Raw genomic sequence first — 12121 nt, 5'->3', positions numbered from 1 at the left:
CAGTGCCGGGGGGCTGAGGGTGGGAAGCAGCTCCCTGGGGCTCAGAGGGCTGCTGACCTCTGGGCTGGGGGTGCAGGGACCTGGAAGGATGCTCCGGTGCGGTGCTGGGAACGCAGGAGTTGCTGCTGCCGTAACTGGAGATTGGGAGCCAAAGTGGCAGAGGGAGTGGAAATCTACTGGGAGTAGTCTGGTCCAGCGGGAACTCGATTGAGCTGTCAAATGTGCGTCACGTAACCACCGATCGCCCACCAGGTTGTCATAGAGTTTGAAGGGATTTATAAGGACAGCTCGGGGGTTTGATTCTTGTTTTCTATTTACTGTCATTCTACCTCTTATAGTGGATATTCTTTTTATTAAATGTTTACCTGTTTACAATTCAAGTATGCATTCAGATGCACACTATGATAAAGCAGCTCTGAATATTGAACTAGTAATTCTACTGAAATGCATGCCTGAGATGGCAGCTCATGTGAATGTCAAAAAACAACAAGCATATTTAACTCAGTAGTCAGCTGGATAAATTGATAGGGAAAATAAACTTCTTTAATCTGATCACTATCAGTAGCATACATTGGGCTCCCAGATCCAGTTTTATTTCTGTCTTTGTTCCAAATGAAGCTTTTATCTTTACATGTCCTGGTTCAGCCTTGGAAATAACCAAAATATTGATTGCCATCTTTACTGGAAAACAGGAGTGAGCACAGGGTCCTTTGTTGTCAGGTGCTCCCTGCTTTCTTCTTGTGATGCCAGTTCTCCCCTGGGAGGGGTGGTTGCTGTGGAGAAAATGAACAGAGGAGTGAGATTAAGTCATTGGTAAAAAGATAGGGAAAAAAAATGAATTTTAGTTTTGATAAACAAGCATCTGTCATGGATATTTCAACTGCCATGCTGTGACAGCAGTCATTTCACCCCAGCCACTCAGCCCTCCAAAGGGCTCGCTGAAGCCTTAGTGGATGGGGTGCAGGTTACTGGACTCCTTGTGCTTAATGCAATAAAGTTACACTGTTGGTAGGATCTCTTCTGCACTGCAGACAGCTCTAGGTATTTTCACTCAGCTAGCATAAGTATTAATTTAGCAATCTATGGTGTGGCTCTGGCTGATAGCAGGCAGGATCACAAGATGCATTGTTGGAAGACAGAAGGTTGTGAGCCTGTTGATTTTGTTGGAGCAGGACTCTGGTAGGACTGTGCTGCTCACTGAAATGCTGAATTACATTCCTTGTACCCACTGTTAAAAGCATTTTCCTATCTGATCCCAAATCAGAGGTGCATTGATAAAGGAAAGTGTGGATAAGAATAAATCTCCGTTTTTCAGGTCAGGCAGAGAACTAGGCAGCATGTGCTCTCCTGTGTTCTTACTAACATTTTTAACACTAATGCTGCCTACAAAACAGCCTTGTGCACTTGTGTCAGTCTCTTTTCTCTACAAACTCCAGTGCACCTACATCCACTTCTTGACAACCTCCTGAAATTGAGGGAATACTTGACACTGGATCTGCATTAACACCACATTTTGTTTGCAGATGACGGTACTTGCTGTGTGCTTTGTCTTCAACAACCGTTGTTGCAGGTTTGCCAGCTACCATAACTCTTTGGTGGCTGGTAGCACTAAGGTTTTTTGTTTTTTTGTTTTTTTTTAATTCTGCATTGTGGTATCACTTTGAAGATTTATTTTTTTAGAAGTGACCTCTTCTATTCTACACATGTGAAGGAAGTTTGAAAATATGAACTTTCAAACTGAAAAATATATTTTAAGAAAGCTACATAAAATTTCATGAGATCAGAGGATGTGATCAGTGGCTTCTGAATGCTCTGTATCCATTGTGACAGTGCAGTGTTAACTTTTCTTAGATAGTCTTTTATTGCTTTTCTCTTTTTACTCCTGGCAGTCTTCCATGTTGCCTTTTGCCTTTTTTTGTTTTGTTAGACAATGCCAACAGAGGGAAAAGAAGAGCTCTAATATGTTGCATCTGCTGGAATATATTATCAAATTAAAAAAAATTAGCACCACAATAGCTACATTATGTCATAAACCTGAGGATTCTGTGTTGTGTTGACTTCATTATAATTACTCCAGGTGGAGTTAATTATGGTAGGTGTGCCAAAGATATAGTGATTTCAAATGACTGAGCAAACCTCAAATTGACAAATGGAGATGAATGTCCTCTGTCCCTCAAAATCCCCCATTTAGGAGAGAAACTTCTGCCACTCATCTTTGAAATCTCTGCAATAGTTGGTAGCTTGGCACTGAATTACCCGATTTTGCTGGCATGTATATAAAACCTGTCTCTCCATAGCAACAAGAGATGATCATGGTAACAATGCAACTAAGCCATATATGTGCATTTTATTCTGCTGCTCCCTATTCAGTTTGCCTTAGGTGACTTTTCCTTTCATAACCAGTATAAAGGTACCATATAGACTTTTAGGGAGGAGAAGTACCAAGACACATAGTTAAGCTTTATAAGATGGAGATGAATTTAGCAGTTATCCTTCCCATGCACTGCTTTGGATTGTAGAAGAAGGAGTATGGAAAGGTGACCATTTCTCAGTAGAAAACAGTTGGAGAAATATGCCTGCTGAAATTTCTTTACACTTCTTTCAAAATCCCAATCTCACTTCTTGCTCCAAAGTCCTTCCGAAGCACCTACTAAGTTTATTAGTATCTTAGTCTATTAGTATCTCAATTGCTATCTTATTCCCATTTTAACAGGAAGAGGTGGTCATGGACTTATTTAAATGAAAGTCAAAGAAAGGCATAAGAAGTTGAATGGAGGAAGAAAAGGGAAGGGCGGGACTGTAGCAATAGATTCACCCATTTTGGCTAGTAATGCACAAATCTCTTTATTCTAAAAACAACAAAATGTTTCAAATAAATATTAAGAGTTATTTGATTATGTCATTCACTGCTTTCACCATGTTGCTTTCAAGCTCTCTGCATGAAGGCCTAGTGTCAGGAGGATATAACCTCCAGCCTGTGGATCCTATGCAGTTTACAAATCCAGTGCCTTCATCCCAGTCACACCCTTTCCCAGGGGATCTGCAAGGTCTTCCCCTCTCAACTTGAAATAATTCATCCATAATTCATCATTTCAACAAGTCAGACCTGCGTGTGGTTGCACCACGGCTGTGGATCCGTTCCCATCAGATATGGAAAAGGAAAGGCTTTGCATCATCTCACATCCTAGCAGAGGGCTGGCTGCTCTGCAGAAGAACAAGAAAAGGAGAGTCTCTTCCACAAAGGTTCGCAGGCATGGGAGAGCAGCGGTGGGCAGGGCTGGCTGTACCCAGGCAATAAGAGACATGACTGTTCAGGAAGGAGGGCAAGCGCTCCGAGCCAGCCAGAGCCCACCTGCCATGTTTGTATGTCTCTGTGTTATGATTATAAAGCACAGTTTTTTATCCTGCACAGTTGTGCCCATGATAGTGGGGTTGTGGCATATGATGTGTGCCCATATGTTGGAAAAAACGTATTTTAAAGGGCGCTGCATCCCCTCAGCATGTTTCTCAAAACATCGTTAGCTCCCTGTGGGGTATCCTCTGCTCCCCCATGCCAGGGACTTTGTAACCACAGCTTTAAGTCTGCAGCAGGAAAACCTTAAAAGCAACTTCACCATCTCAGCTGCGAAGAGACCTTACTATTCATCCAGATCATTATACCATACATAACTGTGTAACCTACCTAATTTTTCCTTTATGATTGCTTTCTAACATAAAGAAACATCCCTCCCAAACTGACTCACTCTGCAGCCGAAAACAAGTGAGCAAGTGCAGGCTGAGAGTGATGAGGAAGCATCCGACCTCCTCTTCTAGTCTCATCTCTGCTCAGGAGAGGGCCAGGAAAGGTCACAAGGAGCACAGGGCTAATAACGAGTGGCTTAAGGAGACTGGCCATAGAGCTGAATCACCAGGTGCCTTTTTTGCCAGCCTGCAGTCTTTTTCACACAGAAAGTCCTCTGCTTCTGGCATTCATAAACACATGAATTAAGTTTGATCAGGCATATCCAAAAAAATCTGGATATTTATTGATACCAACCAATCTGCAAAACAGAGCTGATATTTTTCCTGCTTTCTTTCAATGTATCTGCAGCGTCATTAGATCCAGCATAAGACACAACAACATACTGTGAGCAACAGAATTATGATTAAGCCTGTAATAATAGCTGTGACATCTGTCAGTGCTGAGCAACAGGTATGTCAGCCCTCCTTGCTTCTTCTCCTGAAGGAGAGCTATAACAGTGGGCGAAATGAAGGAGGATGAGGTAATGACAATTGTCTCTAACCTTCGACAAGAAAGTCAAGCATTACTCCTATAGTTCTTTACTGCAGCAACGCAGATAGAGAGCACAGAATTGTAGGATCGTTGAGATAAGAAAAGACCTTTCAAATCGTTAAGTCCAACTGTTAACCTAGCTCTGCCAAGTCCACCACTAAACCATGTCCTGAAGCACCACATCAACGCATCTTTTAAATACCTCCAGGGATGGTAAAAATATGGAACGCTTCACAAATTTGCATGTCATCCTTTCACAGGGGCCATGCAAATCTCTGTATCGTTCCAATTTTAGTATATGTGCTGCCAAAGTGAGATTCTCTCATATGCCATAGCAGTTGCATATGGATTCATATCCAGAGAAGAGTCAGGAGTATTTTTATTATTTCATGTTTATATACTTTAGTTGCATAAAAATAAAGTCTTTTCCTTCTTCATAATATGATATTAATCATCTACTTTGATGTGGAATAGCAGTGTATATTTGTAGGCAGCAGGAATAACCCAGTCTAGACAGCACTGCCAATGGAGACAAGGAAATTGCTTAGATATTCAGAGTTTGGTGTGAATACTGCTGTGGATCATGAATTTGAATTGAATAGGAATAAAAGAGGAGACATGGTTTCAATCCCATTCTGTTCTAAAACAGCTGAACTATCCCTACTTGCTTTAGTCCCACTGAGATGCCAAGAGCTGTGAGCGTTCATTGCAGGAAATGCTTAATTCATGAGAAGATATTTAGCAAAATAAGGAGTAATTGTGCTAATTTTTTTATTTGGAGCTCAGTTTTACCTGTTCTTAAATTACACCATGGTACGGATGTAAAAGAAACCAATATTTTCCTCTGAAGAAGTAATTTCACTTAAACTATAAAATAATTAGAAACTTGAAGCAGTTATAACATCAACTAGTCATTCAGAAATAGTATTTCCAAACTAAATCCTTTCTTGGACAAATACACCCTGAGCTGGGATGTCTTTATGCCTTGACCACATTCCAGTGTTCTTGACCAGAGCACTGAAAATACTTCATTGGCCCATCACTGTACTCAGAATGCTGCAACAAGTACATTTTATTTATTCATTTTCTTAACTTTTTAATAAATGTCATTGTGTTAATTTCCTGCATTCAAAAAAAAAAAAAAATTTTCTTTCCTGTATGCTTAGTTCTGTGCATTCTGTCATGTAGCAAATGTTGCTGCTGATGGACAGCTTGAGCTCTTTCTTTCAAGCTAATGATTTAATTGTCTAGAGCTCATGCTGGTATTTCAGACTTGCATTTCAAAGTCTGGAATCCCAAAATACCAGAAATATCAAGTGAATGTGGCCATGGCAATTCTTTTCAAAATAATTGGGAGAAAAGGAAGAAAACAGACAAGTGAAGCATATGTAGCAATAGATGTTTAAAAAATAAATAAATCTTTAAAACCCAAATGTCAAGAGAAATACCTAAGGAATTTCTCCTTCCACTTGAAGCAATGAAGAAGAAAGAAGCTGCTGCACCACAGAAAGCTAGAGAGAGGTGAAAATGGTACTGCTTAATGCACAGCCATGCCCTGGATTTTCTGCCCAAATCTCCCAGCCAGCTCACAAAAGACAAGAATGTATCAGTGGTTCCAGAGCATTCTTGCTGTCAAAGCATGAGCGTGGGCAGTAGGAGAGGCATTTCTAGAAAGGCGAGTCCAAAAATTCTGATTGTTGCTCCTGCTGCTGTATTTTTCAAAGCCTCTCCGGAAGGCTCTATGATGGATAGGAAAAGAAAACTGAAGAAAGACTGTTTTTTGTCCTTGCAGAACTATAGGTTGAGGCCACATGCGTGGGGCAGAGGGGCCCGGGCTGACTCATAAGCAAGCTATTAAGCTACTCAGTCTTTCACGGCTGGTTATTGCAGAGCTGTAAGGACTGATATCAGTGCTATTCCTTGAAGACAGATTTAACACCCTTTGCAAGCCTCATCATTTCACACAGGACACCTGCTAGGGCAGGTCGAGCTTTATAAATGCCAGGTTCCTGGGACAATTAATTTCCTGGATCCACTCACCCGCTCAGACTCCAGCTCCCCGCTCTGGTAATGCTGTTATCCTGGTTTTAAGCGAGTCTCTCTGCAGATAAGGTGGGCTGCTCTCTAAGAGCCATTTGCAGGATTCGGCCCAAGGGCCTAATGTTCTTAGCTTTTCATTGCAATTAGAGGTACTGGGAATGAAGCTCTTTATTCTTTCAAAGGATCATCTAAAGGTGAAAAAAAAAAAAAAAGAACCGGAACAACAAAAGTCTACCTCTGAGTCTTGTATCTGCGAGCTGTAAAAGAATGTGGTTGTTACATGCAGTATCTATGTGACCACCAGGCTTATGTTTGTCAAGTGGCATGTGCATCCACTGCCCTATAAGATGGGAAATATTTTTCTTATGCCATTAGGTTAGGGGATCTAGACATGTGAATTCAGGGGATGATGACGGCTTCTGGTGAGCAGTGGTCTGTCTCAGGGTTTACCTGCTGCCTGATCGTATGTATGGTTGCAGTCCTGTCTCTTTTTTCATCCTTTCTTTTCTGTGTATGTGCACATACAGCCTTGCTTTCATTAAATACAGATTTCCTTGATGTTTATGCAGGATACATGTGTATTTCCATCAAGTCAGTTGCAATCGAATGGAACATGCCAAACTTCCCAAAGCAAATACAAGCTGCCTGCTACATCTCTACTAGAACATAGCATAGAAGCCAAATCTCATCTCAGTCCTTTCCTCAGGAACGACTAATGCTCACTCATCTGAGTCCAACTTTCTACAGCTCATGTCGCAATGTTCCTTCCCAATTATGCTTAAAACACAGTGATATATGGTGTTTCTATATAAGGAATATACTGATGTGTTTTGTCACCCAACACATGGTATGAGTGTTTCAGTTCCCAGGAGAAATGGCCTGTGTGCGTGGGAGTTACAGCCACACAAGTCCAACTGCATATATTCTCTGCAGTATTCTTCACTTCTCTGAAAGTGAAATAAAACCAACTCCAATAGTATTTTTTTTTTCTGCCTTAAAGGAAAAAAGAAAAGTAAAAAAAGCCAAAATCCTGCTTGAAAATTATGAGGAGAAGGAACAAAAAGATGACCAATGAAACATTAACAGTATGCTTGTATACTTACTAAAGGGAAAGGAAGTGGAAATTGGGTTAAAGGAATGGATTGGCCTCCTTGCACTTTGATATCTCTCACAGGGTGACACAGGGAAAGATGTGTGGAAGTTTTGCCATGGGCTTTGATGGAGGTGGGTATCTGAGGTAAGCCAACCCAACCAGATTATCCTGTATGATGTGAACAGTGAAGCATCACTGTGGGGCTGTGCTGAAAAATGTGGCTGGTCCAGGGGGACCAGCTGTTGGTAGAGAGGGTGCGTTACTGCTGTGCCGTGCGCCAGCCTGCTTGCCTGTTCGTCAGCTCCTCTGACTTATCTTGCCCTATGCAGTTCCCAAAACAGAGCTCCAAACAGCAGTTAGACAGCACAGACGAATGCACAGGAATAGTTAGCAAAGAGTTTCAGTGAAATCCCCCAGTGTATGTTCCCCTGCTCCTTCCAAATGTTGGTAGACTTTCCCTTACCAATACTTCTTGTTTAAAATAGAGATGTGTTCTGCAGTGTTCAGACATTAACGCTGAAGAGATGAAGCCTTTTCTGTCTGTCAGTTAACCTGCTGCTACTCACTGTGATCTGCAGAAGGCCTACCTAACATTGTTTTGCCCTCTAAAATGTACAAAATTATCAGGAGACTATTCAAAATAGACTACACAGTGCTTGTGGATTTGGGACAGAAGTATTTTATGACTGTGCTACTTTAGGTGTAGATCCATGTGCCTTGGCCTGTTTAATTACTGTTTAACTTTTTGGGGGGTTTGACTCTGAATGGATCAGTTTGGTGCAACAAGGAAAGGGGGAGTTATTGGAAAACCAAACCATAAAGCAACAGAAAGGTTTTAGGAAAGGACATTTGGTTGGTGGGGAGGAGAGGAGGAAGGAGAGGACAGTGGTGAACTACTGACTGTGTTGGTGTAGGTGATACTCCCAGGGCTTCCTCCCAAGCCACTGTCAAGGTTGACAGTGCTGCCAGGAGGTCATTATCTGGTTAAACAGACTTTTGGAGAGGAGGAATGAGGGATGGCTGCTCTATGCGGGATACTTGTGTTTAAGCAGGGTTAGCTGGGAGCTCTTCAAGCTGCCTGGATCACACCACACGCTGCAGCTGCATTCCCAGATGTGCACAGGGGTAAGGGGCAGGTTTGCATCCATCCCTATCCTGCTTGGCCTCGGGGAGGATGCCTCTGTGTTTGGGGTGGAGAGGAGCCATTCCGTGCTTAGAGCAGCTGTCTGATCTGGAGACTCGAGAGACCGTGACTCCGAGGCACAGACTTGCAAGCACTCACATGCGCCTGTTATTTCAGATGCATCCGGGCTTTGCTCAGCCCACAGGAGTGGGTTTTTGTGGCAGCAACAATGCATACAGCCTACTCCAGGGCCTCCTTGCCTTCTTGCCCCCTCACTCGCCCTCACAGAGCCCTCTACAGCTGGTCTGCAATGAGGACTTAAGTCTTCACAGGGAATGGAGACAGTCAGCAGCCGTTCTTGCAAAGCAAGATGGTCTTTCTAAAACAAATCAGCATTTCTTGGTAAACTGGATGAGCACACTGCTTGGGTTAGGACTCTGCCCCCGCAATGTCCTTGTCAGGTATAGAGTAGCAGATCTGCTCAAGCTTGCTTTCTCAGACCTGGAAAACATTTATCAGTGTCTGTCTCACTCCCCTTTATCCATCATATCTCTGCCTCACCTGCTGCCATCCTCACAGCACCGCCTCAGCCAGGGCAGGAGTCCCTGTTGGAAAGCAATGCTCAGAGAGGGTGTTGCTTCCACCTTCTCTTAAAGGAAGCTGTTCCTCAGTGTCCTTCTCTGTTCAGCTCCAGATGGCTCATTTGCCTCCAGATCAGATGAATGAGGGAAAATATCCCCTTTTTTCTCCATAGGTCCCTTTGTCTTTCAACCCTAGGCAAGAGTTTAAGCCATTCCCCTTACGAGCAAAATGCAGGTTGTTGAATCACACAACTTAAAAATGGAAGTCTTCCAAAATATTGACATTCACTACACTTCAGAAAATTGAGTTTTAAGACCATCCTAGTAATTAATTGTTTTGATCTTGACGCTTCTCTTTGTGGCAAATATTCCCCTGTCAGGATCATGCCGTATCACTCTTCTTTAAATCCAGCACCTTTCCCAGGTTTTTCTGTCTGCTGCTTCTCTTTCACAACTCTCTCAGTCTGTCTACAGCAATCACTTCTATTTCTAGTCTTTTCCCCGTGGCAATCCTTCTCATCACTTCCTCCTTAGCCCTTTGTACAGCTCTCTGCATCTCTCCTTGTTCCTTGCAATCCCTCTCAAAACACCTCTTGGCCCCATCCCCAAGTAGGAGTCCCCATTCCTTACATATTGCCCTCCCTATTGGCACACCAATATTGCTAGTCACAAGGGCTTGGGTGTGAGTATTTGGAGAAGTGGTTCTGATGTTAAAATGGGAACACCTTACAGCATGAGCCGTTTGCACTGGAATTCTAGTTTGGGAGACCATCAGAAAGAAATATGATCAGTGTTTTTTGATTTTTGCGTTGCACTCGTGTGTGAGATTAGAAAGTTTAGAAGGGTAAAAATGAAGATACAGACTTTCAGTTTTGAGCTGAAATCAGGGTTTTTTTGGGCATGGATATGTAATTTTCATTCACTGCTGGCTTAAGCCAGTTTTGGTTTTGGCATGTTCAAAATGAAACAAGGGTTGAAATATCCACGTTTCCTTGCATAGTGAAACTACTTTCATAGTCTGAGTACTCCTGCTTCCTACTTCTAGAATGACCCTTTTTAGGTCAGAGGGTTCCTACATGCACTTCTACATTTTTGTGGTGCCTTTCTTCTCAGCCACTCACAGTGATACTACCAATGGTTTCCTCCTTTTCAATCCCTGCTGAATTTACTGTTCCAGAAGCATAGCCAGAGTGGCACAATCCATGTCTTAGAAAGCTAATTTTGTGTAAAACAACCAGAAATTAGAGTCAAGCCTCCACCCAACTCTCTCAATTTTCAGACACAGCAAAAACAGGTCCTTCTCCCCCACACAAATTGGAAACATTTTCCTTCAGACACTCCACCAAAATAAAGGACAAGACTGAGCCGTTTCCATATCTGAAAAAAAACCCACTTTCAAATTTCCTGTAATTTCAAAACTTGCTTTGATTTCTACCAAACTTCTTGGAACAGAAAGGGATAAAATGCAACGGAAAACAATCTGATACAATATCTTCTCTGTGTGGGTAGCTAAGGGACTTAAAATCACATCAAGGTTTGATTTATGATGGTAAAGGTGATGAGTCTAAGCAAATTATCTGGATAGGGAATCATTAGAGGACATTCAGAGCTACCAATGGGATCTTCTTTTACCTGTGTTTTCTGATAACATTTCAGAAATGCTCAAGAGACACCAGCAGCTCAAGTGTTGCATTTATTAAAGGATCCAACAGGCTCTGGCTAAATTATTATTTATTATTTTTATTACACTACTGCCTAAATGTCAAATGATTCACAGCTGTTGCCAAAAAAAAAAAAAAAAAAAAAAAAAAAGTACGATGTTTTCACTCACAGCATCTTTCCTTACAGGAAATTTACAGGAATTCATAGCAGACATTTTGCAGCCTGGGTCGCAGCTGAGGTGAAATTCCTACCCCTGAGATAGCCGCTGCTAGACCAAGCTCCCGTCCATCACGTTGCGTGCCATGTCACGTTACATCGTACCGTGCCACATGATATTATTAAGCACTTCCTTCCACACTCCCTCTCCCGGCTGGCGATGCTTTTCCCCTGGGGAGCATCGGTTGCAGGTACAACTGTGTGATTTAATACCTCGGAGCACCTGGCGGTCCCGGAAGGGTTTGCCGAGCCGCGCGCTGACGAGCGCTCGCTGGATGCTGCTGTCACTTCGGCCCCTCTTGCCGCGCGACGGGCTGCTGAGTAGCAGAAAGAAGGTCAAAGCAGAGGGCTCGGATTCCAGCTTTAAGTCATGGGGATTGCACTCTCGCTTTATTCCCCAACTTTATACTTCATCACCTATCATACAGCTCTCAGAGGGAAAAGAATAAAAGTAGATTATACACTTTGTAGAAGCAGCAAGTATATTTAGCTGCTGCTGATCTTGTAACTTTTGTTACTTTGTATGTGGCTAGCCATCCATTCTTGCCAATTACCAATGCGGTGCTTTGACAATAGCGGAATGAGATTCACAGCTATGCAGTCACAGCTTGAGACTTTGCAAATGAACATTCATAGCATGCTTCTCAGCTTCCTTTTTATAGAAAAACTGGCACTTACAATTATATACTTTTTAACAAATAGTCTTTCTGCATCTCTAGCTTCCAAGTTTGTGATCCTAAGGGAGCATCCTTGCACTGCTAAACTTCCCAAAAATAAAATGAGATAGAAGGAAATTATGTCCTCTCATAAGCAGGAGTAGCTAAGAGAGGTTATTAAATGAAGATATCAGTCATCTGATTCACTCTTTGAAAAATATTGTTAATCTAAAAGTATTATTTTTTGGCATTACCAACTGCATCTAATCCAAGAGGAAAGCTTTTCTAGCTAAAAGTTTTTATTTCTTGGGAAAAGATGGATGTGAAAAATTAACATAGCAAAAAACTCAAGGTAATGAGAAACAATTCACTGTCCTTAAATCTACAGTAATTCCTGCTGAAAAGGGGATGATAAGCGACCAGTACTAATGGTCAGCAGGTAGACTTACAGTGCTGCAGGTCACAAGGGACCAAGGC

At 42.2% G+C, this 12121-nt stretch overlaps 1 pseudogene; it reads right to left on the bottom strand.

Moving 5' to 3' along the window:
- Positions 1 to 4488: 4488 nt before the first annotated feature.
- Positions 4489 to 4588, bottom strand: LOC116962743 (annotated as a pseudogene).
- Between the last annotated feature and the right edge of the window lie 7533 nt (positions 4589 to 12121).

This window comes from Tyto alba, unplaced genomic scaffold (assembly GCF_018691265.1).
Source record: "Tyto alba isolate M040663 unplaced genomic scaffold, T.alba_DEE_v4.0 Super-Scaffold_46, whole genome shotgun sequence".
Lineage (NCBI taxonomy): Eukaryota > Metazoa > Chordata > Aves > Strigiformes > Tytonidae > Tyto > Tyto alba.
This window is presented reverse-complemented; position numbering and strand designations above follow the sequence as displayed.